The sequence below is a fragment of the Emydura macquarii genome, unplaced genomic scaffold (genome assembly GCF_026122565.2).
Source record: "Emydura macquarii macquarii isolate MOO-44397 ecotype Brisbane River unplaced genomic scaffold, CSIRO-AGI_Emac_v2 contig_1876, whole genome shotgun sequence".
NCBI classification, from domain to species: Eukaryota; Metazoa; Chordata; order Testudines; family Chelidae; genus Emydura; species Emydura macquarii.
Genome location: NW_027132013.1, coordinates 20,523,654 through 20,548,579, shown reverse-complemented (window position 1 = coordinate 20,548,579; position 24,926 = coordinate 20,523,654). Strand labels below are relative to the sequence as shown.

General features: G+C 44.5%; 1 protein-coding gene across 2 annotated transcripts in view; it reads right to left on the bottom strand.

Moving 5' to 3' along the window:
- PAPLN (papilin, proteoglycan like sulfated glycoprotein) overlaps positions 1–19,635 on the bottom strand; it is an 81,162-nt gene extending 61,527 nt beyond the window's left edge. The window contains exon 1 of one of the 2 annotated variants that reach the window (XM_067557863.1): positions 19,568–19,635. The gene's annotated coding sequence lies outside the window, so the exon portion shown is untranslated. Of the gene's footprint in view, positions 1–2,341; positions 2,458–19,567 lie in introns of those variants that run through there. The other variant, XM_067557862.1, reaches the window with a different exon arrangement.
- Between the last annotated feature and the right edge of the window lie 5,291 nt (positions 19,636–24,926).

The window sequence follows — 24,926 nt, the reverse complement described above, 5'->3', positions numbered from 1 at the left end:
TCACACTTGATAAACACCTGGACCTGAAAGGGTGCGAGCCAAAACCAGAACACACAGCCTGTATCAGAAGGCACCTAGTTTATAAAACAACATTTCAGGTTATCCCTTCTGTCTGATGCTGCATCCCAGCCTCAGAGCTGCTTCTGTTTAAAGACATTAATTTACAATTTATTTTTAAAAGCAAACATATCACATTTTTTTTTTTTTTAGCTATTAGAGAGAGAAAGTGGGGGAGATCTAGAAACAAAATTTTGTTTAGCATTTGCTCCAAATCATTTGGGTCACACAGGAGTCCTGTCTCACATTACATTTACAGGGAATGGTTTATTAGTCTAACCTCAGGTTTGACATATTTAGATTCTATGGAATCAGAATCTCTAATATCAGGAGATCAACTCAGGTCTTTATCCTTCTGATGTAAGTACATCAAATTTACTTAAAAGTACAATTTACTGTGTGGAGGCAGTAAGACCTTATAGGGACATTGTAAAGGCAATGTTTTTGTTGTTTGTTGTTGTTGGCTTTTTTTTTATTAGTGCGGGGGGGGGAGGGGGGGCACTTTTACAAAACTGAAGACCATCAGAAACATTTCAAAACTGATGGAATCCAATTATTTTAGAAACAAAACACCTCCGTGCAGCGTTGTCACAACAGGTTGGTGCTGATGCATGAGAACCTGAGAATGAAAGTAACATTTAAAAAAAAAGGTGAAACTGACTAACATTGTCCAACCCCCAGAGAAATAAACAGAGAATAGCAATAGTGGAAAAAATAATTTTTAAAATTCTTTAATTTTAATCTGTTTTTCATAATGTAGGTAAAGCAACTTGTCTTTTTAAATGATATTTAGGCTACTGTCCCTTTAAAAACCATAGCCCTATCTGATTTTGATAGGCATTAAAGATCCCCCAGCACTTGCTATAAGAGCAGTGTTTATCCTGCTATGTCTGGACAACATTGCCCATCACACACATTGTTGTACAGTGGACTGTGCTCTTGCTTGCAGCCCTCCACCCCAGAAACACAGCTGCATTTCACTGGCGCTGTCTCTATATGATTTATGAAACCCTCTAGGATCAAAAAGCATTACAAAAAGAGCAAGGATTACATCCGTCAAAGTACATAGAGGAGTGGGAGTATGAGTCCCAAAGCTGTCTGCAGACAATCTTGCTGAAGGGCTCTGTGCTGGTGCAATGAAGAAATGGGGAGTGTACAATCTAAACATAGTGCAAAAGTTTCCCAGATCACTGAGTACAGAGGTACAAAAACCTTTAATCAAGCTTTACAAACAGACCCACCCAGACTTTCCCTCCATCCCACGCTCTTGCACCAAGTCCATTGCCTCCTAATCTTGGGAACTCCATGCTGGACAGCCATGAGAGTTTTCTGAGCTATATAAGTCCTTTAAAGCAGCTGGCCCCTCCTCAGGGAATTCAATGGCATTTTGCAAATCCTGTGCATTTAGATTTAGCACAGTACTTGTCACAATACTAGCCATCCTTTTGCCATCTCTCTCTCTCTGAGTGAGCTCCCAAAGCAGCCTTCTCAACTGCCATTGAAGGAAACTTTTCCCAGCTGACATGTTAACTTGCTCAGTAACAGGAAAACCAGCATAGGGTCTGATCCTGCAAACCCTTCCTTGAACTGGCTTTGATGGGACTACTTGCTTGAGAAGAAGTCTGCAGGATCAGGTCTATATTCTGAACAGGTGAAATGAGTATGTAGTGATCAAGATGGAGACAACCCTCTGGAAGTAGGCAGGTGCTCCTTCAACCCACACAGCTGTCTCTAATAGGAATGGTTATTTGAGTATTGATTGCCAACAGGCCCAGGAACCCACTGGCTCAGCAGCTTAACAGTCCTAATGATGAGGTTTACTTTTCTCCCCACTAGTAACAGTTCTCTCACCAATATCCATGCACACAAGCCCTGATAAACTTATATTGCTTTCTACAGTCCTGCTGGCAGAATCTGTTTGGGCACTTAGCCCCTGGGCTCATCTAACATTAACTGATACCTCTCCAAAGGAATGTTAGTGATGGTTATTTGATTATATTAAGGCCTAGACTAATTAACTTGGGGGCGGGGAGAAGCAGCAGGGATTAACGTTCACTGAATATATGGAGTGCCCTCTCTTTCCCTCCGCCAAAAAATCTGATTTTGCAATCACAGGACTTCATTCAGCCAACATCTTGCTTGCCCTTTAAACTGTAGCCAGGCTGATAAAAAGTGGTTGGAAATAAAAAGCCATAAACAGCAAAGGAAAGACAAACAGACAAGTGGCAAATGAGATGAAGAGGAGAGGGGAAAAAAGCAACCCATAGTCAAAATTAACTCTTACCTTTTGTATGAGTTTGTTTGAAGGAGAGTGAAAGGTTTAGAGGCATTAAAGCCACCCTGTAGCCCAGCTCCAGTATCCACTTCTCTAGCTCAATCAGTGGCTCCAACACCCTCCTCTCCCCCAGCTTCTGTTTGGTTTCTAATCCTTACTGCACAGGAAAAGGAGAGTTGGATTTCATTTAACCCCTTGAGCCTCAAAGTTTCTTCATGAGTTTCCTGTTTTGCTTTTGAAAGCCAGAGTTGTAACTGCGCACACATGGAAGAGCCAGATTTGGGATGATTTCCCGTTCCCTTTGCGTGTGTGCATGCTCTTTAATTGCAAACTGTGCCGCAAGTTGTTGCCAGGGTGGAGTCCTTCATAACTAGTTTTATTGTAGCTGCTGGCAACATATCAAGAGACAGAGACAGTAATTCCTAGTTCCACTCACTGTTCCTCATTTTCAATAAAATTTCCAAACCTAAATAACAAAATACTGAATCTAATTACATTTCCTTTGAAACTAGAGATGGGCCAGAACCCCAAGCTATCAACCAACCACCCCATAGACTATGGGAAATTTGAATCCAAATCCAGTTCACAGCTGGCTCCATTTCTATCATGGGCTTAACCAGACTCCTAGGTCTGAAGGTCCCAGCATTTTGGAGGAGTTAGCCCCATATCCAGAGAGATGCTCTTTTCTCCTTTTAACATGCACCATGTAGTTCATGTCCCCTGTGACAAACCAACTGGGAGAATAATTTAGCAAGAGTGAAAACTGCTCAGGAGAAAGGAAGCTGACAGGGTATATTACTGGGAAAAGCTTGTTGTGTCCCCAGTCATAGGAGCCAGTGTGGCTAATGGATGCCAGTGAGCTCTTGCTTATAGTTTCCTCTTTGATCTGGAAAACAGAGTTTCTTTCACCTGTTGATTTGGGCCCCTATCCATGACAAAATAACTAACTCTACATTTAAGGATCCAGATAACTGGTGCACAAAATGGGTTCCACACCAGCAATTATGCTGTTCTCGGTATTTCCAACCCCCAGCATTCAAAAATCATGAGTCAGGCCCACAAAAATCATGAGACTGGCTTAAAAATAATACAAGTTTTGGTTTTTTTAATTTGCCTTTTGGTTTAAGTCTTCACAGTCACATTTTCAAGCTTGTGTCTGCAATCAAGAGAGTTAGAAACTTACTTTTAAATGAATGCTGAGATTCTCACATGTTCACATGACTCCAGGAGCTGGGGCTTTAGGGAAAACACCAAAAAAATTCCTGAGACCTGGTAACTGCACTTCTGTACTTGATAATCTTATAGTAGAGAGTTTTGCCCAGGAGGTAAACAGTGCTTGATAACTATTGACAAACAAACCTCAAACGGTACATGGTGCTCAGATACCGATGTGGAGGGTGCCATATAAGAACCCAGGTAGAGGTTAGGCTTTTCCCAGGGCCATAACTAGGGCAGAGAGAGCGGGGCAGCCAGCCAGGGTGCAAAGTCATAGGGATGGAAAAATGATGGAAAAAACAGTAGGGAGAGCAAATATTCTTGCTTGTCCCAGGTGCTAAAATGCCTAGTTATGACTCCGGCTTTTCCAGATACAAAAACCAACCCTATACGTTCCCTCCAAATTAAACATTATGTAAACAAACTATGAGAGAACAAACAGTAATGTCTGTATGAGAGAACACCCAGAGGCTCTCTCCTCTGTGTCAATCTGCACAGCAATGAATGCAAAATGGCTGCCTGTCTCTGTGGATTGCAGAACCCTGTAGATTTAAAGGTACAGTACACATCAAGCCAGTGCATCACAGTTACGCAACCCAATAGCTGTTCCCCACACCCATCCTTTGCCAGCAACAAGAAATATCCATTTAACAACATAAAAATAATTGTCCTGTGATAGCTTGTGTTTTTAATTAATAATTTATTTATATATAATATTTATTAAATAATTAGTTTGATTGTGATAGCTGATATTTTTCTTAAAACCCAAGGCCTTGGCATCATGTAAATACATCAGAGACTCAACTTGTAATTTATTTTTTTTAAAGAAGTTTCTAGGCCTCAGGGTTATGGAGAAAAGCTTGTAAAGATGATCCCTAAAGCTTCCAAAGCCAGTAGGTAAATAAATAGGACTTCAAATGCATTATTTTAAAGATCTCATGATTTTTAAGCCACTCTCATGGTTTTTGAAAGCGTGGGGCTGGCAATATTATGACATTGACAGTTGAAGTTACAGGGTGAATTTAGGGAGGAGGAATATAAATGCCCACATTGGAATCTAGCCAGGACACATCCAAAAAACAGTTGTGCCTACTTTGCTGAAGCAGACTCTGGCTGAACACAGCAGCTGGGGATTTTTAACCATGAAGATTTAAGTGGGGCTCCCTGGGCATGTTGAAATAAAATCAGAAATGACCAGAACTTTCACTCCAAACTCAAACAATCTGAAACTTTGGTGAAGTTCATTTCATCAACCAAAACAAAAAACAAACAAAAAAAGGCATTGTATCTCACACTTCCTGATTCCAACAGGACCATGGGACAACAAAGGCTCTTCTTGTGGGATTTTGGTCCAGGCCCAGCTCATCTCAGGAAGTCAGTACCATACGCTCACAAGATAACCTGAAATTGCAAAATTTCCAGGCCAAAGAGGTGCCTTAAGGATACATTCTAAGCAAATGATTGAGTAAGCGTGCAACAAACTTCTGCATGATGATCAGAAGCTTTCTATTGTAAGTAGTCAAAACATACACTGTTTCTGTGTAAGAAGTAGTGATCCCAGTGTACCTTGTAAGTACTGGAAACACTTCTGAAGAGAAGAGGTGACAATGCACTGATCCAAGGTCATTCTTGTAATTTGACAGTGAACCCAAGATTTATGATGCAGTGAATATAGTCAGACACCAGGGAACTCACCTCTCTACCAGCCTGCTATGTCCCAGGGATGCTTGGGCAGGCAATGGCAGAATCACAGGAGTGACCACCAACAGGAAGAGAATTTGGGTGGCTCAGGTCACCTGTTTTATATTGTTAATGAAACATTTTTGGCATGAAGTGTGTTGTTAACGAGATCTCTTCTGCTCTGCTGTAAATCTCTTGGGCAGGGGTCTGTCCTGGCAGCAGCAATTCCAGCTTTTCTTCCAATAAACCCTCGGAGCACTTTTAATGGAAAAGAACCACCAGAACCCCTTATTGCCTTTGAGAAGAACTGATTTATATAAAAATAAAGATCCCGAGAAGCTTCACATGAGTGACTGGACACAGTCCCAGTCTGATTGGCTGTTGCTATTTAAGGTTCCCTTCATTATTTTAGCAGGATCTAGTAATATCTGTGTGCTTACAGCAGGGAACTGAGAGTCTAGGGTCTGGGTTCTAACCCCAGCTCTGTCATGACTCGCTTTATGATCCTGAACACGTTACCTGATCTGTTGGACTTTCTGCTTCCTCATCTCTAACACAGGGATGAAAATACTTACTACCCATTCGGAGTGCTGTGAGGATTTGTAAATGTTCATGAAACACTTTGAGCTCCTCAGATGAAAGTTGGAAAGTATTATTAAGCATCCCTTGTGTGACTACAGCAAGGTGTGGAATAACTTACTGTACCAAACAAGTTACTTTCAATAGTGCTTTTTGGTTTTTTTGTTTTTTTTTTAAACCAGGAACTGTTGCACTGCTTCATAACTGCCTCTCTGTTCCAGGGATCTGGCACCTATGAACTCCTGGAGTGCAGAGGACTGGCCCACTCAATGCAGTGTGATTAGCTGAATTAGCAGAACTTTTGTATGAATGCAGTTATCACCAGACACGTTCTTTCTGTGGCACATAGGTATAGGACTCAGTAGGAGCCTGGTCAGGTTAGTAAAAGGGGTAAAGAGTATCTGAGCAGGATGGAGTACAGTACATGAAAAATAATTCCCAATATTAGCAGGGTTACAGCCACATGAATCAATAGTCTCCTGTGCTTGGGCTCTGAGTACTGCAGAACAGCTATTCTTATAGCGTCTGACACAAACAGGCTTGGAATGAAACAAAGAATTCAAGCTAATAGTTCACAAAACAGGAGACTAAAGTTAGGCTCCTAAGTTCATATTTAGGCACCTGCCTGCTTTTCAGGAGTCTTGAGCAGCCACTGATCTCAATGGAAGCTGTTGGACACTCAGCATGTTTTAAAACAAAATGTTCATATGGGTGTTTTTCATTGCTGTGGTGGGGAGTAGGAGACCGAAACTCATCCTGCCTATGGTGGATACCAGTGGGGGTTCTTTCACCTCCTGATGCCAGGGACTGTAGGGCCAGGCTTTGTGTGTGTGTATGTTGCGGGGCGCTGAGCTTTCATTCCAGCCCATTATTTCCCCTAAGAGTTCTTCCCCCTGCATGAGCATGCTGGCTAAGCAGAGAAGGCCAGTACTGGATGGATGCTCTGTGCTTACTGATAAGATGCATGGGATGAGTGGTCCTGAACAAAGCTGTACTCCCATTCATTCATGCCCCTGGGGGCTGGGAGCATCTGAGAAAGTCCTATGCTCAGTCTCACCAAGATGGCCACTGAAGTGACATGACCTGCCAGCCCAGGATCCCCATACGTCAGCTCATGGCTTCCCCCTTGAAATACAACCTTGATCAATAGTAAGCTAATGGGCTCTTTTGTGTAAAAATCTCAGCATGGAGCCTGAAGCTGGAGGTGCCACTCTCATTCCTATTCAGATCCTTCACTCACATCAAGACAAGATAGTTCTGGGAAGTCCAATGAGATTAGTCGGTACCCTGCCACTTCCTGCACCACAAGGGATGAGTGAGTGATTGGTGTAAGAGATGTAAAGCAGAAGTTCTCAAACTGGGGGACCTTCAGTGGGTCATGGGGTTATTATGGGGGGGGGAGGTTATGAGCTGTCTGCCCCCATGCAGGCCAGTAAGGGTGGCATAGCATGGGGGGACGTCATCACTTGGGGGGGGGGGGGGATAATCTCAGTCCAAGCAAAAAAAGTTTGAGAACCATTGTAATGTAAAAAGAGATTATCTCAGCCTAACGCCTACGAGGGTCAGGCCACTGGAGGCTCCCTCTTGACTAATGTGCTAGAGCTGCCACTTATAGACGAGGAAGGTGTTGGGTTCAACTGTCAGCAGTTGGTAAGCCGCAGGACTCACCAGCAGCAGCAGAGGCACAACTCTGCTAATTGGTTATAACTCCTTCCTTCTCTGGCTGCTGTTCGGGTGCATAGCAGTTGGGATAGCCTGTGCCCCAGAGTCTTTGAGCCAGATGCTGTCCCCTTCTCCTTCTGCCCCTTTCTGCCACCTGGGCTCAGACTCAAGTGCTGCACGTCCCCAGCAGGACAGCACATGAACTGGCCTTTAGCACTTAGAGAGTTAGACAGTTTTCCCTTGCTCCTCTCCATTGCCAGGTAGGTGATCAGCCCATCACTCTCAACATTTCTGGTCCACTTGGTCCATTGATGGCTTTTGATATGCAGGAGGTCCGACCAGATGATCTGGTGGTCCCTTCTGACCTTAAACTCTATGACTATAATTCCAACCAGCTGAGATTAAAATCCTGACCTGCTGGAGAGTCCAGGCCAGGTCAGATGAGAAAAATCAAGCACAACCTTTAGGCCTGACCTTTTAGAGAGGAGGAGAAACATGTACCGAATAATATTTATATTAAAATCTTCCAAAGTCCAGGACTAATTTTAATAGAAGATACTATTCTGCATCTATAAGTTTTTCAGACAACAAAACTTCAAAATAGACTGGAGTGGTGGAAGTGATGTGCTGGAGATGGACACAAAGATTTGGATATAAAAACCAGAGGGCCAAGTTCTAATTTCCTTTATACTGATTTTAAATGATTGGAGCTACTCCTCAGTTATACCAGCAAGAGATCAGGATAAACCCCGGATCTCTGGTCATGTGTTTTCATTTCCATTTTTCTAGCATTGGGATACATTTCACATCCCAAACCCACTCATTTAGGATGTTTATATATAGTCATTTCACCAGTCCTAAAGACAGACACTTACAATTCTCTTTATTGCCAAGAAACTGACCATAAGGACATAAAAATTGCTTTTTCCTCCTGGTGTCATGGATTTAAATATTACATAGAGTGAATCTGGCAGCCAGAGAGAGAATCTCATTTGGAGTGATTAACCTAGAAACACTGAGTAATCTGTGTGATCTCCATTAGTCTCTTTATTGTTCCAGAGAGCTGAAACTGGAATAATTATCATTTAGTGTAAACACACAAAAAATGCATGGATATGAAAGAAGTGAGAAATTACCTTATGAAGAACAGAAGCTCAGACAGCTGTGTATAAAACATTTGTTTTCCTTTTGTTATTGGTTTACATTTTAATTATTTAAAAAAAAGTAGAAAACACAAAGCAGAGGTGGATTTGGGCTAGAAAATTAACGTGAAGTGAAAACATCCATAAGAACAAAACATAAGAAACAGAGCTGGATCCTGTGTTTCTTGTGTCCTGCAAAGTCCCATTGGACTGCAAGGAATGCAGGGTCAGGCCCAGACATTTCTATACAGGTTACACTTAAAAATGTAAAGGAAAAATCAATTATCTTCAAAGCGCTTTTCAAATACTCTAGCCTGCCCCACCCAAAACAGATGAGATAAAGCTAAACCACAGCCTAGATGATACAAATGGAACAAACTATTATGGAATGGATCCTACTTATACTGAACTCTAGAGTGAAATCAATTTATAGTGAAGTAGAATGAAAGTCCCGGCATACTGACTGCAGCTCAAACACAGCAACTCCCTGCTCAGCAGGCCTGATCACTGAAATCAATAGAAGGGCTCTCTTGACTTCAATAGGCTTTGGGTCAGGCCCAAACTGAGGTTTTCCTGGAGGGGAGAAAAAAAATCTGACTTTGCTCTGGGCCGGACCCTGCACACTTTAAAGCCAACAGCAGAACTCCTGTTGGCAACACTTGTGCCGGACCGGGACCTGTTAGAGCAGCTGTTTTCAAACTTTTTGAGATGAGCCCCCCTTTCAAGTGGCAATTTTTGGCTGAGCCCCTCAGGTTTTCAGGGTTGGGGAAGGCTTGCGCTACGGTCTATGGGGCGGAGCCAGCACTGGGTGCAGGGGCATTGACACTGATCCAGAGGCTGGGTGGCTGCTTTGGTGGGTCGAGGTGATGCTCCCTGCCCGAGCTGCCTGGCATTGCTGCTGGCCCCCCCCGAACATTCCTCTGTATCCCCCTGGGGTGTGCGCCCAACACTTTGAAGTCCTCTGCATTAGAGGGTTTTTGCATCTTTCAACATGAAATACAGAGCAGCCAATCCAGCAACCCCACCTCTCTCCTCAGACAGGATCTAAGGATTCCCCACATTTGCCACTGTTCTGAGTCTCTAAGTGCCTTGTGCTGCTCAGTGGTGTTGGAAGTAGGGGTGTTGCCGTATCCCGTGGCTTGAAGTAGTAACAACAAACACCAAATAGATGGTTTCCATCATCAGCACCGCCACTATAAAAATTGTTCCAGCACCCCTGGTGCTACTGACCAGAAAGTGACACTGATTCCTTCAAAAGTGAAGAATCTTATAGTTTACAGGATATCTAATCATCTGGGAAAAACAAACAAACCAAGCCAACAGCTGCACACTGGTTATGTGAGAGGTGGGGATTTTTAGAATTAGTTTTTCTTTTCAACTTCCCCTCTCCTCCTGCCCTTTGGCCCTCGCTGTGTGTTTGAATTTGCTGCGAAAGAATAATAATGAAAAGTTTTGAAGGAAGAAAGGAAGCTGACCATAGCACAGCCGATGTGAAGAAAGATCCTCTTGGAATCACTCCAGCTATTCTGTTTAAGCAGGGAAGCTGTTTTCTTTAACCAGCCTCTCTCATGCACATTCCCACCTCCTACGCCTCCTGCTATTCACTGTATGGTCAAAAGTCACCTGTTCTTAGCTGCATTCATCACTGAACATTCCTGCAGTGCTGCTGACAAGACAGATAGTATGAGAAAGAGACAGTGAAAGCAAAACAGACTTCTGACAGTATTTTCCCTCTCCCCTCCTTCATTTTCTTTCTCTTTCTAATTCTTGGTCCATTATTATACAGTTACTGAGACTTAATATATGTAAATCTGGTGTCAGAACATAGTCCTTCAGTTAAAAAGTGTTAAAGTCAGCAAAGGTTTAATTCTAACACACCAAACAGTCCAAATCATTATGAGCTGACTGCCCTGAAATAGACATTTAGACAGAAATCCCTGCAAGTCTTACATTTCAGCTTGGAATGGGGAAAAGGACAAGAATGACTCTGTAAGAGCATTAATATCCTCTGGCCTGACATGCCCTTAGTAGCAAATGCTAGGAACTGCAAAGGCTGACATGATGTCACCTTTGCAAGTGTCTTTCAGTCAGGCAGTAAGGAAGTTTATACCTCATAAAAGAAAGCCCAACCATATTGCAGCCTAATGTCAGTACAGAAAAGTCCTGCGTATACTGCAACAAAGTGGAGTGATGAGAAGACTCTCTCTCTGCTGTATGCATTCGCCTCAAGGTGGGTCCAGTTCCTTTCCCCCAGGTCTATCCTTGTGTGAACACCAGGGGAGACATGATGGTGCTCAGGTTTTGGTGGTCCCTGCTACAACCACGATTTAGATCTCTGTGACCCAGGATAGAGGTCAGGATTTTCTCCCGGCATGGTGAAATGTGCAATCATTACTAAGGGGATCCCACAGGGTAGAATCCAAGCTGCACTCATCTTGCCTTTTGAGAACTCATCCCCACAAATAGGCGACTTTTTTCAGCATGTCCCTTTGGTCTGGGGAGGATGTAGAGGGCTATTTTAGAAATGCCAGTCCAGTGATAAAAGTTTTTGGTTTTAGGTCTTCTTGGGAAATCTCGTGTCTTCTTTGTACTGCTTCACAGCTGCCTGTTGAGCTTCTGGGCTTGCCGTTCCTTCGCCTCAAAAGCAAACTTAGTATCCTGTAGCTGGGCAATGGTCTCCTTGGCTTCCTTCAGATCCTGGCAGATGCGCTCGTACTTCTGCATCAGATCTTTGTTCTCCCGGCGCAGCTCCTGCACTACCTGGTTCACTTCCTCCGTCTGCTTGGTGCAGTGGATCTTCAGCTGCTCCACCTCGGACAGCATGATCTCCATGTTTTTTACCAGTGACTCCAGCTTCTCCTTCGACATTGTGCCTGGTATTGTTCCGTTCAGCTCGCCTAACCCAAAATCAAAGGGGCCAAAGACAGGTACCCTGTGTAACATGCACTAGGAAGCCTGGCACTCAATTCCTGCTGTCTCTTTATACTCTCTTCTCCTCATCCTCCCCCTTTCCCTTCCCCAAAGCGTCTCTAATCTTCTTTGCTGTGTTAATCTACTTATTTTTACTGCACTGTAGAAATCTACTGAAGGGCTGACAACCCTGCAGTAACATATGTGCTATATAGCAGAAGATCCAATAACATACACTATATGCAGCCTGTCAGACTCACCCACCCTTCATCCTGGAGAGTCTCATAGGGGCCCTCTGCAGTGCCCATCACTCAAGTGGACTAAATGCACTTATTGCTCAGCTGAGCATCCTGCAAGCCAGTACCCCCCTCAGCTTCTGCATGCCCAATGCTAAGAGCATGGCTCGCCTCACCTGTCACACCTTCCATCAGTAATAGGTCCAATAAAAGATCTTACCTTACCTACCTTGTCTCTGTCATATCCTGGGACCGACATGGCTACAACACTGCAAACAGACACCAGTGTCAATCAGCAGTAGCTCCAATGAAGAGAGCCATATAGTGTTATAAAACAAGTGCAGGCAAGAGGAGAATCAAGCTATTTCTGCTCTGAATGAGGGAGAGGTAGTGAATCAAGTTTAAACATCTTTCTTGCACAAAAGACCCTGCACAGCTCCACATCATCCTGAAGCTTAAACCTCATCTCCTACAGCTCTCCCACCCACCTCAGCTTTGCCAGTGATTCCAGACAAACAAATGAGACAAAATGATCTAACCATATACTGCTCAGATTCCCCTGGCCAATAGTCAGGCACCATCAGCCACTGGAGACTGAACACCTGGCCCACTCTTTGGCGAGGTGGGTGGATGATGTGTACTTCCCTGAGAATTCTGTTAATTCAATAATTAACTTGCCTGGATAATAAGGATAATTAATTTGCTTGGGATCTAGTGTAATGACATTAATCCTGAGAAACTCATTCAGATAAAATGGGGATGTCATATACAATTCCACAGGAAGGAAACTCACTGTGGGTTAGCACTGGCTATCTGGTCAAAGTCTACACAGCACCAAAAATCAGGAGACAAGCTTAGAGATACCTTTTGCAAAGTAAGGACAGAAGCAGCCCCCCTCAGGTTGGTAACACATTACTCCAGTCCATGCCTATGTCTTTTCTAGTCACACCTTGTTCTACACACAGAGACATGCACAATCTCATTCATCCAACAGAGGATATGTACAGAGACACAGACACTTTTTCTATCAAACCCACCCCAGACTATTTATGCTCTGGTACACAACACTTTGTATTGTATTTTATTTTGTAGGCTAGTGATAACCGGTCTGCTTAAAAGGGAGCCTTAAGTGGCCTCTGTGGCACTACCCTTTGTGCTAAATGCCAGCCTGAGTTAGAAAGAGACAGCGTGTGCACATACATCGCTCCCACATAGACCTTTTTCCTCCATCCATATGCCTGAGACCAGGAAACACTCTCTCTCTAACCTTGGAAAGTTTTAGATGTTCATTCTACAGCCATCCCCTCCCCTGGGCTCTGACCATGCAATGACAATAAGGCTGTCTCACACAGGGATTGGTTCATCTCCTCCCATGTCAGTTTAAGCTGAGGGCAGTGATGGAATTGTGCCAGGGCCTGACAGTGTTCATTATTGGTATTTCAAGTCAGAACCCTGGGACTTACCACAACAGGAGGTTAAAGGGGCCAGAGTCATTCAAGAAGCTAGCATTACGAAGGCTAGAGGGAAAACTATATAGAAAAGGAAAGGAGGTCAGGGGGATTCTAAACATAATTAAAATATATGTCCTAAAGTCCTTGTATAAACATTTGCCCTGGATTCCAGCCCAGACCCCACGTGACACACATGGCAATGGAATAGGCAGGAACACATAACAGCATTACAAAACAGCAGGTCTTCATTAGTGAGGAACCATCCCTGCCAGCATTGAGTTGTACACACAGCAGCCCTACACAATTTAATGCGGATAGAATTACACCACCAGTGCAAAGAGAAAGCAGTGGAGAGGTCATTTAGCTGGACTTTAAGTACACTGTCTCCCACAATCTTTTCACTCTCAAAATTCATTCAAACTTATTTGGATACAGACACTGTTTTGAGAATTGAAAACTGCCTGAAAGACCATAGATAAATGATAACGTTACATTGAAATGTGTGCACGCGTTTCTAGTGGAGAAAGGCAGGAATCACTTTTAGGTCTGATCCTCTTCAATGTTTTCATTGATGCTCTAGGAAAAAAAGTGACAGCGTGTTCATGAAATTCCAAATTGTGAGGGAACTGCAAATACCATTGAGTATAGAGAAATAATGCAATGGGACTTGGGGAATGTCCCAAAATCCACTGACTTCAATGGGCATTGGATTTGGTCCTTAGAGAGGAATTGGAGACATGGGCAAAAAACAACAAAAGGAGATTCTTCATCAAAAAATGCAAATGAATCTGGGGGAAAATAATCCAAGCCACAACTATTCAGTGGTGGAAAGAACTGGCAAGCAGCAGTGAAGAAAAAGGTGTGTGGGAATGGTATGTAACAGCACATTCAACAGGAGTTTGGTATTCAGTAGGGCAGAGGAAAATAAGTATGCAGGGCTGAGCCACATCACTTACAGGCTTCATGTCCTAAGTCGGCATGGATAATATCATTCCATTTACAGCTCTAGTGCAACCACTCCAGGGACATGGTGTTCAGTTCTAGGCACCTCACTAGCTGAAGGGACCTGACAAATTGGAGGCTGTTCAGAGAAGAGCAACATAAATGATCAGTGGGCTGTAGGGATTAATTGATGAGGAAAGGTTAATGATTCCATGGTCCCGGGCATTTTTTGAACCATTTTTTAGTCATGCCTAGTCCCCCGAGTGCTCTGTGGAGGCGACTAGTACAAAAAAAGTGCTTCCAGGGCATTATTAAGGAAAGGGCTGACTGTACAATCAGAGTTTTCAAAAGCACTTAGTGATTCCCACACACTCAGCCCTGTGCTGCTGGTCTAGTCATGCTGAGGTCATACTAAACAAAGCTTGAGTTGGCTACTCTAGACCACTCTGGCTACTCTGGCCACTCATTGGCTACTCTAGACACACTATATCCAAAGACCCCAACTCCTAAATGACCACCAACACCCTGCCACACAGGAGAGTGCAGGTTTGAGAAAGACAACAGGATGTCAACCGATGGACAGTGCTAGTACTGGGGATAGGCCTGGACAGGCACAGGGGAGCAAGACATTTACAGGGAATAGCATAGGCTGAGGGAAAGGATTTGTTCAGGTTTTCCATACTGATTGGGAACTGCCACTACAAGCTGCTGCTGTACACTCAACCATCCAACCTTTTTGGCTCCACAGGCAAAGGAGAGAGGAGGGGGATCACCAAGGAGGACCTTACTTAACCTGAGACACAGATGATTCCAAGGTACAAGCTCCCCAACATGTACCTGTGTGACGAGCTGAGGGGTGAGTGGAAGAGGGGGACACAAAGGAATCATGCCCCTTCATTTCCCATTAGAGTGACTGCACCCTGGATGCTTTAGTTTCTAGGCTCTCCCAAAGGGGCAATGGAAACATCCCCGGGATAAGTTGATGTACTACCTCAAGACATTCTGTCACACTGCAGGGAGCACAGCTTGTGAATATAGCCATTTAAATTTGCAAACAAACAAATGAACAGAAAAAACCCGTTCATAACAATTCATCTTAAAGGCAAACACAACCCAACTCAAAAACACAAAACCTGGGAAATCCCTACCCATAGGAACCCTAACCCTAGGGCGGAGACTCCTACCCATAGAAACCCTAACCCTTGGGCGTGGACCCTTCCCCAAAGAACTCTAACCCTAATCCCAAGTGCCCTACCCATAGGAACCCTAACCCTAGTCCCAAGTGCCCTACCCATAGGAACCCTCACCCTTGGGCAGGAACCCCTACACATAGGAAACCTAACAGTTGGGGGTGGACCTCTACCCATAGGAACCCTAACCTTTGTGTGGGCATCCAAACCAATAGGAACCTGAATCCTAGCTCCAAGTACCCTAGCCATAGGAAACCTAACCCTAGGGCGAGGATGCCTACCCATAGGAACCCTAACCCTATCCCAAAGTTCCCTACCCATACAAACTCTAATCCTAGGTCAGGGACCAGTACCCATAGGAATTGTAACCCTAGCCCGAAGTCCCCTACCCATAGGAACCCTAACCCTAGGGTGGGGATCCCTACCCATAGGAACCCAAATCTAGGCCCAAGTCCCCTACCTATAGGATCCCTAACACTAAGGGTGGGGTCCCTACTGATAGGAACCCTAACCCTACGTGGGGAATACTACCTATTGGAGCCCTAATCCAAGCCCCAGATCCCCTACCCATAGGAACCCTAAGCCTAGACCCCAGTCCCCTATCCATAGGATCCCTTACCTGAGGGAGGGGACTGCTAACCATAGGAACCCTAACAGTAGCCCCAAGTTCCCTACCGATATGAACCCTAACTCTAGGGCAGAGACCCTTACCCATAGGAACCCTAACCCCAGACATAATTCTCCTACTTATAGGAACCCTGTCCCTAGGCCCTACTCCCCTACCCATCAGAACCATAACCCTAGGGAAGGGACCCCTGCCCATAGGATCCCTAACCCCTGAGCAGGGACCCCTACCCATAGGAACCCTAACCCTTGGGCGGGAACCCCTACCCATAGGAACCCTAACCCTATCCCCAAGTCCCCTACCCATGAGAACCCTAACTCTAGCTCAAAGACACCTACCCATAGGAACCCTAAGCCTAGGGAGGGGAATCCTAACCCTAGGAACCCTAACCCTTGGGCGGAGATGCCTACAAAGAGAAACCCTAACCCTAGCCGCAAGTTACATGGCCATAGGAACCCTGGCCCTAGTCCCAAGTCCCATACTGATACGAAACCTAACCCTAAGGCAGGAACCCTACCCATAGAAACCCTAACCCGAGGATCAAGTCCCCTACACATAGGAATCCTAACTCTAGGGCGGGTACCCCAACCCACAGGATCCCTAACCCTTGGGTGGGAACTCCTACCCATAGGAACCCTAAGCCTAAATTGGGTCCCCTACCCATAGGATCCCTAACGCTAGCCCCAAGTCCCCTACCCATAAGAAACCTAACCCTAGGTCGAGGACCCGTACCCATACGAACCCTAGCCCTTGGACGGGGACCCTTACCCATAGGAACCCTAACCCTAGCCCCAAGTGCCCTACCCATAGGAACCCTAACCCTAGTCCCAAATCCCGTAACCATAGGAACCCTAACCCCAGCCATAACTCCCCTACCCATAGGAACTCTGAACCTAGGCCATAGTCTCCTACCCACAGGAACCATAAACCTAGGGAGGGGACCCCTACCCATAGGATCCCTAACCCCTGAGCAGGGAGCCCTACCCATAGAAACCTTAACCCTAGTCCCAAATCCCCTAACCATAGGAACCCTAACCCCAGCCATAACTCCCCTACCCATAGGAACTCTGAACCTAGGCCATAGTCTCCTACCCACAGGAACCATAAACCTAGGGAGGGGACCCCTACCCATAGGATCCCTAACCCCTGAGCAGGGAGCCCTACCCAAAGGAACCTTAACCCTAGTCCCAAATCCCCTAACCATAGGAAGCCTATCCCTAAATCCAGGACCCCTACCCATAAGAACCCTAACACTAGGGCGGGAACCCCTATCTATAGGAACTCTAACTCTACCCCCAAGTTCCCTACCCATGAGAACCCTAACCCCAGCCCCAAGACACCTACCCATAGGAACCGTAACTCTGGGGCGGGGATGCCTACACATAGGAACCCTAAACCTAGCTGCAAGTTCCTTGCCCACAAAAACCCTGGCCCTAGCCCCAAGTCCCCTACCAATATGAACCCTAACCCTAGGGCAGGGACATCTACCCATAGGAATCCTATCCCTCGGGCGGGGACCCTTATCCATAGGAACCCTATCCCTCGGGCGGGGACCCTTATCCATAGGAACCCTAAACCTAGACCCAACTCCTCTACCCATAGGAACCCTAATCTTAGGCCCCAGTCCCTACCCATAGAAACCCTAATCCCAGGGAGGAGACCCCTACCCATAGGAACCCTAACCCTTCAGTGGGGACCCATATCCATAGGAACTTTAATCTCTGGGTAGGGACCCCTATATATAGGAACCGTATCCCTAGGGTGGGGGCTCATACCCATGGGAAGCCTAACCCTAAGACCCCAGTGACCTACCCATAGGAACCTTAACCCTAGGATGGTCACCCCTTCCCACAGGAACCCTAATCCTATGGCAGGGACTCCAACAAATAGGAACCCTACCCCCAGGACCAAGTCCCCTACCCATAGGAACCCAAACCCTTGGGCGGGGACTCCTACTCATAAGAACTGTAACCCTAGCCCCAAGTCCCATACCGATAGGAATCATAACCCTAGGCTCAAGTCCCAAAACTATAGGAAACCTAACTCTATAGGAACCCTACTCATATAGGGGACCCCTACTCATAAGAACTGTAACCCTAGCCCCAAGTCCCATACCAATAGGAATCATAACCCTAGGCTCAAGTCCCAAAACTATAGGAAACCTAACCTAACTCTGGGGACCGCTACCCATAGGAACCCTAACCCTTGTACAGGCATCCCTACCAATAGGAACCCTAATCCTAGCCCCAAGTCCCATATCTATAGGTCCCCCAACTCTAGGGTGGGGACCCAACCCATAGAAACCTCAACCCTAGGATGGGAACCCCTACCCTAAGTCTAGCCCCAAGTCCCCTACCTATAGGAACCCTAGCTCTACGGCTGGGACCCTTTCCCATAGTCCTAACCTTAGCCCCAACACCCCTACCCATACGAACCATAACCCTAGCCCCAAGTCCCCTATCCATAGGAACCATAACCCTGGAGTGGGGACTCCTACCCATAAGAAATCTAATCCTAGCACCAAGTGCCCTACCCATAGAAGACCTAACTGTAGGGTGGGACTCCTATCCATAGGAAACCTACACGTAGCCCCAAGTCCCCTACCCACAGGAACCCTAACCCTACTGCAAGGAATCCTACCCAAAAGAACCCTCATCCTAGGCCCAAATCCCCTCCCCATAAGAACCCTGACCCTAGGGCAGAGACCACTACCCACCAAAACCCTAACCCAAATCCCCTACCCATAGGAAAATGTAACCCTAGATGGAGTAAAGCCGTTATAACTACACTCATCACTTTCTCACACACACACACCCTTTATGTACCCAAAGAAACAATTAACCACAGTCACCAAGGTGACACTCGGGCCATGTCTACAGTGCCACTTATGTCAGAAAAACTTATTGCAGTCAGCAGTGTGAAAGACCATACCCCTGAGACACACAAGTTACATGGACAGAAGCGCCTGTGTACAGCACCATGTCAGCAAGAAACACTCTCCCACCAGTATAGCTACCAACCCTCGTGGAAGGGGGTTTATTATGCCAGCAGGAGAGCTCTCTTCCATCAGCATAGAGTGGCTACGCAAGCCATTTTACAATGGCATAGTATAGACATGGCCTCAGACAACATTAATTCTTAAGAGGAATAGCACTGCATTCCACAGCTAGGTTCCTTATGAGTAGCTTATGCCTTCCACTTCCATCCAGTTAGATTTTCTATATATAACCCTTCTGCCAGGTGTTGTCAGCAGTGAAAACATGCCATGGTACAATTTTCTAGGGATTCTTTCAGAAAACTTAAACAGCAAGTTGAGTTCCCGCCAGAAACCTGGGAAACTGAATTATCACCCCGGGTCTCCTTGATAGACAATACTTCCTCACCAGCAAGCACTGAGTCCAGGGCTTTAAAACAAAAACTGTATTAGAGATGGGGAAAAGGAGACAGCATGAACTTAGGAAAGCCAGCTATTAACCAACCATTAAGCCAACCATATCCTGCATGGTGTCTGAGCAACAGTCTTAGCCTCAGTCCTCCTCTCACAGCTGGGAGTGGCTACCACATTCTAGCCTCTTCCCTCCTCCTCCTCAGCCCCTCACTCACACTTCGCAGTCCAGGGTAGGCAGAGTCCAAACTTCAAGCAGGTCCTTCTCCAGTCCCTCAGGGAAGTGTTGTCAGGGCAGCTCCAAGGGCTCTACCACCTGACCCAGCTGAAGTGATTTTAGCTTTGATTGCTGGGTAGGGAGGCCCACACCTGAGTCCCTTATAGCTAAGCTGTGCTGGTCTCTGGCTTCAGCCCCAGCCACCTCAGAGCTGTTGCCTGCCTCAGCACTGCCTGTCACCTCCCATCAGTTCCGTCTACTGCCTCAGTATGCCACCTCAGCTCAGCTCTGTCTACTGCTTCAGCTCATTGCTGATTTACAGGAGGAGCTGAGATGTATAAGACCCTTTACAGAGTCCTTACCAACAGGCAGGCACTCCCCAGAGATGGCAGTAACCCCTCTTCCCTCCTTTTCACTCTGTCCAGGCTCCCTTACTCAATTCTTCCTGGCTGCAGCCTTGGCCATGGTGAGCTCCAGGCACATTTGGTGCAGCTCTTTTGTTTTTTCATTTCCCAACAGGGATAATAGCATTTTTTTGCACCTCAAGCCCAAAACTTAACTGAATGTTAACAAAAACGCCTCAAACCACCAGGCCCCTTCAGTTGTTTCCCCTCCCTATGGAGCCTCTGCCCATCTGGAGTTCTCAAGCAGCTCCGGGTCATTCTTTTGCCTGTTCACCAACAGGTGTTAGTAATGAATTCCAAGCTCTCTAGAGATTTAGGCCACAGGGCTTACATATGTATTGCTAATGCACCCATCATAATCAAATCAGGAGTCAGGATACCATTTTAGATAGATTATTGGGCCATTGCAAGATGACAATGCCTGTATTCTTGCATACACTCCCAACACTAAGTATAACAGAGCATGGGGATATACATCAGAAGTCAGACATAATCATTCCTAATTCTCTGGCAGCCAGTGCAACATGTATGAGCTCTGTATGTCTATTTTCTATAGTGTCTACACTGAAGTCCACTTTGATAAATGCATGATAAGCTCATTACCAGATTAAATTAAATGAGCCCCAGACTCCATATAACAACTCATCTGAACTAATCACTGGGGGCCAAATAGTACCTATTAACACAAGCTCAGTCCCTATTACAGGTATTGGGAGAGAGATACTTGTATCTGAGGGGAGTATTTGGTTTTATTAAAGGAATCCTGTTTTAGTTATTACTTTAGGGTCTGTGTTGTAGAAGATGTTAATATGAAGACTAAGCTTTTCAGGATAAAGACTATTACTATGTATGTATATTTGTCTTTCTACTGTTCAATCTCATAGAATTCAAGGTAGCCTTTGTAGGTTCAACTGCTTGTACAACTATATATTTTATTTATTTTTAACTAAAACTTCACCCCTAAGGGTTCCTATCCACAGATTTAGCTATGTTGACTTGGATTAGAAAACACACTACTAGAGTAGTTTTCAAAATAAATCAGCAAATCATTGAAAGCAGGAACACTTCTTTCTCTCCACGCTTCATCTAATCATCAGTCAGAAGATCAATACACTGCAGAATTGGTTTTATATCAGATGGCTGGGCAAAGGAAAAATTATTGACATTTGAGATCTTTCAAGTGTACTTAATGGATTTCTCAAAATTAGCATGTTTGGGAAATCAAATATGGAATCGTGGAAATCAATTCTAAGTGTGACCACAATTACATTAACTGCCCCCAGGGCACTGATAGGTCCTTTATAAAATACAAATACATGCCTTAAGCCCAGTTTTGGGAAGTTCTACTAATGAATGGAGATAATGGCCAATCTCAAGCTATGAATAAAGACCTAGATACAAGGTCATTCAGACATCAAACTGAAAAAGAATAGCTGTGACCTACAAATTTCTGAACCCTTTCCTGATTGAGAATAGTACAAAACTCTTCAATATGTTTTATCACCTTCCTTGGAAATAAAATGAGGTATTTTATGAGGCTATGCCTTATTTACTTAAGACTTCAAAGCATGAGGAAAAACAATCCCGCATTCACTGTCCCCCTCCCCACGCATGGCTGGGAGTGTTGTAAGCGATTTCAGTCAACTGTACAAAGAGATGGATGATCTTCCAGACACAATGCCACTATTCAAGAATGACATGCACATAATTGGTTGAAACTAAAACAAGCACCTTTTCAATTTTATTTTTAGTGAATTGCAAATGTCACTGAAATTATTCATAGATCTACACAGCATACTCTTCACTTTCTGGGCAACACACCTGGTGCCAGGCAGTGGTGGCGGTAGGATGTGATGCTGCACAAAATGTGGCAGCTGAGTGAGAAGGAAGGTGGTGCAATGGTACATTTTGCAGAGTGTAAGGGGGGATGGTTAAGTAGAAGGGTGGGTGCAGAGGACGTCCTGAGGTTGTAGGGGGGCAGGAAGCAGGGGACTGTGTGAGGGTGTCTGGCATCTGGAACCTAGTGTGAATATCTGAGGGAGCTTGCAGCCATTGTTGGAGTTGTTAATATTTTGAAATTAATATGGGAAATCACCAAACACCAATTTAATAATATATTTATTTATTAAATCCAAAGGCCAAATGGTATTTTATATGCCTTAAACATGTCTAAGAGCCTTAAAATAAGCAGTCATTACACCCAATACAGTAACAAAGTATTCATAAGCATTTGTTCAGTATACTTACAGATGGTCACCATAGGTCTGGCCTATCTTATTCTGGCGTACTCCAGCATGATCAGGTAGCACCTGACAAAGAACCCTTCAAATTAATAACTCTTTATACCCTTTAAAAACAAATGTCATCGCCAATCAGGGCCAACCTGAGGGAAAGTAGAACTTGGGCAAACTTGTATTTTGGCTGTCCCGGCCCCCGCTGCCTTCCCAGGCTCCACATGCCTCCCCCCGTTGCTCTGAGATCCCTTCCGCAGCCACGCATCCCTGGCCTGCCCTGCTCCTTGCCTCTTGTCTAAGGCTTCAGAAAACCCAAAAATAAAGAGGCATATAGTGGAATACAGGTACAGAGAACACATTGGCTTACATTTACAATGCTTAGTAGATTACTTAACTCCAGGGGACTGCAGTGGAACTAACTATAATGATCTAGCAATAAGTAGGTCTGTTTTTATGCTCAGAACCAGAACTGCCAAATCTTACTCATTGGGAGGAACACTACCTCAATCTGAGATTCATTTTAAGGTAGTGTTAGAGTCACTCCTGATGGCAGTGAAGAACTTTGCTGTGTTTCAATGCAACATTTAACCCACACCCCTCATTCAAATTACGACAGCTTTATAGCCATGCTGATCTCCAAATGCAGATTTGGATGGTGTTGTCTTTTGCAGAAGTTTTCTGCAGGTTTCCGATGACTCTGAAATCACAAAGTGGTAATCTAAAACAAAACAAGCAACCAAGCAAGCCCTACATTGCAGCTAGAGTACATTTATCCAAATATATCAAGGCACTGTACATAGAGGTATTTCAAATTCACTTTACAGACTGAGTGTAAACTCTTGAGGGGAGGGGCTTTATGTATGCTTAGCATGCCTTTATGGGTCCCAAATCCCTGACTGGGGTCTCCAACCACTACTCCAATATAAATAAAATAGGAAAACTGAAGCATAGAGGATGAAGCAATTTGCTCAAAGATGATTTTATTTCTACTTCTGTGGCTAATTTGGGCTTCTTTCCGCTCTGTTCAGTTTTCTAATCCCTAGTCCACACTGCCTTGAAAAAGGGGCTAGTAGATTCAGGTAGCCATGGGAGTGGTGGGGTCTCACCTATCACTTTAATTTTGCATAGTTTCCCTAAAGGCATTCTTCCTATTAACCCTTTGTAGAATTCTTGCTTCAGGAAATCCTTGTCAAATGGTATCAGACAGGACAACATCTTTAAGACTTCTGGGTGAAGTCAGTAATATCTCTTCATGCTGTTCTCTCTAGTCCTCTCTCACATTAACCTGCCTGGAAGATCCCAAAGTGGATAATCAAATGACAGCTTCATCTCCACAGGAAGTGAGATTAAAGGATTTATTGTTGCTATGGCAACAGCCAAATTCTACAGTCCTTAAAATAGATTTGAAACCTTAGCAGATAACTGGGAGTTTATATATGACTCACCTACAGGATTCAGTACCAGTTCCCCAGAGCCTTGATGCTCACTTTATAAAAGGAAATCCTATTATAAAATATAACACTTTTTCTTTTTAATGTGTATTTTCATCCTGCAGTTAGAAGTCCATTAATTAATGCTGAGAATAGAAACAGTGGTTAAATCCTTAACTATCATGCTCTGATCACAGCTCTGTAAATAATATTTGGTGGGACTTTGCCCTAGATATTTTACATTGAGACAGGAGTTGGTCCCTCAGTTCTGTCCTCCACATGGTGTCTGTTTCATGTCCCGAGTTAGGAACAAGTCCCCTTTGCTGAAACTGACTGTGACACGTTAATAAATAACCAAAAATGTAGTCACAACAAAAAGGCCAGACGCCACCCTCAATGTTTGTCAAACCTTCCACTGGCATCTGTGGGTGTTCTGCTGTGGACTGAAGGTAGGGTGTAGTCTTAAATGTACAGCCTGGTGCACTGTCCATAATTAAAAATGGAATTGGGCCCTGTCTGCCGAATGACTTTGATACCTCTTCAGTAAACCTTCGTGCTTCAGGGGATAACAGCCACTAACTGAAGGAGTTAGGACGCTTCTCTTTTGGACAGATTATTCCATGATGGAATTGTTTGCAATGTCCTCTGAAGCATCTAGCACTGATTAGAAGGCCCATTGGGCCTATATGGTATGACAATTTGTATCTAACAATTACATTGGAGGAGAGACAGAATTCAGTTTGTGACTCTCTTCTGAGGAGTGCTCTCCAAGGTGTTCAATCACACCATTGAGCATGGTACTATGCTTAGTTGTGGCTAGCACTAACCAGATCAAAGGGATAAACAGTTTAGTCACTGAAGTTTGAATTCAGAATCTCTTCTGGCAAGAAGTTCTGTTCAGTAAGATGTTGCCCTTTTCATGGTTTACGGACTAAAACTGCACTTAATTCTTATGTACACTTGCTTTTTATCTATTAATGCTACCTGAAGACAAATTAAAAGCCCATCCAAATGCCAATGCAGTTTTAAAAATAGTAAAGGCCCCAATTCAGACTTGGTGTAACCTTACTGAAGACTACTATTTATTTATTGTAGCACCCATGGTATACTAAATACTTTACAAACAATGAAGAATAGTTCTCTGAGCTCAGGAGTTACAGCCACTACAGCAGATCAGAATTTGATTCTAAACTTTTACTAATGATATCAGTCACCTCTCATGCCTCAGTTGCAATTTAAAGGTAATTCAGAATCTAACAATGTCTCCATTGTAGGCAAAGCAGCCCTTTCCA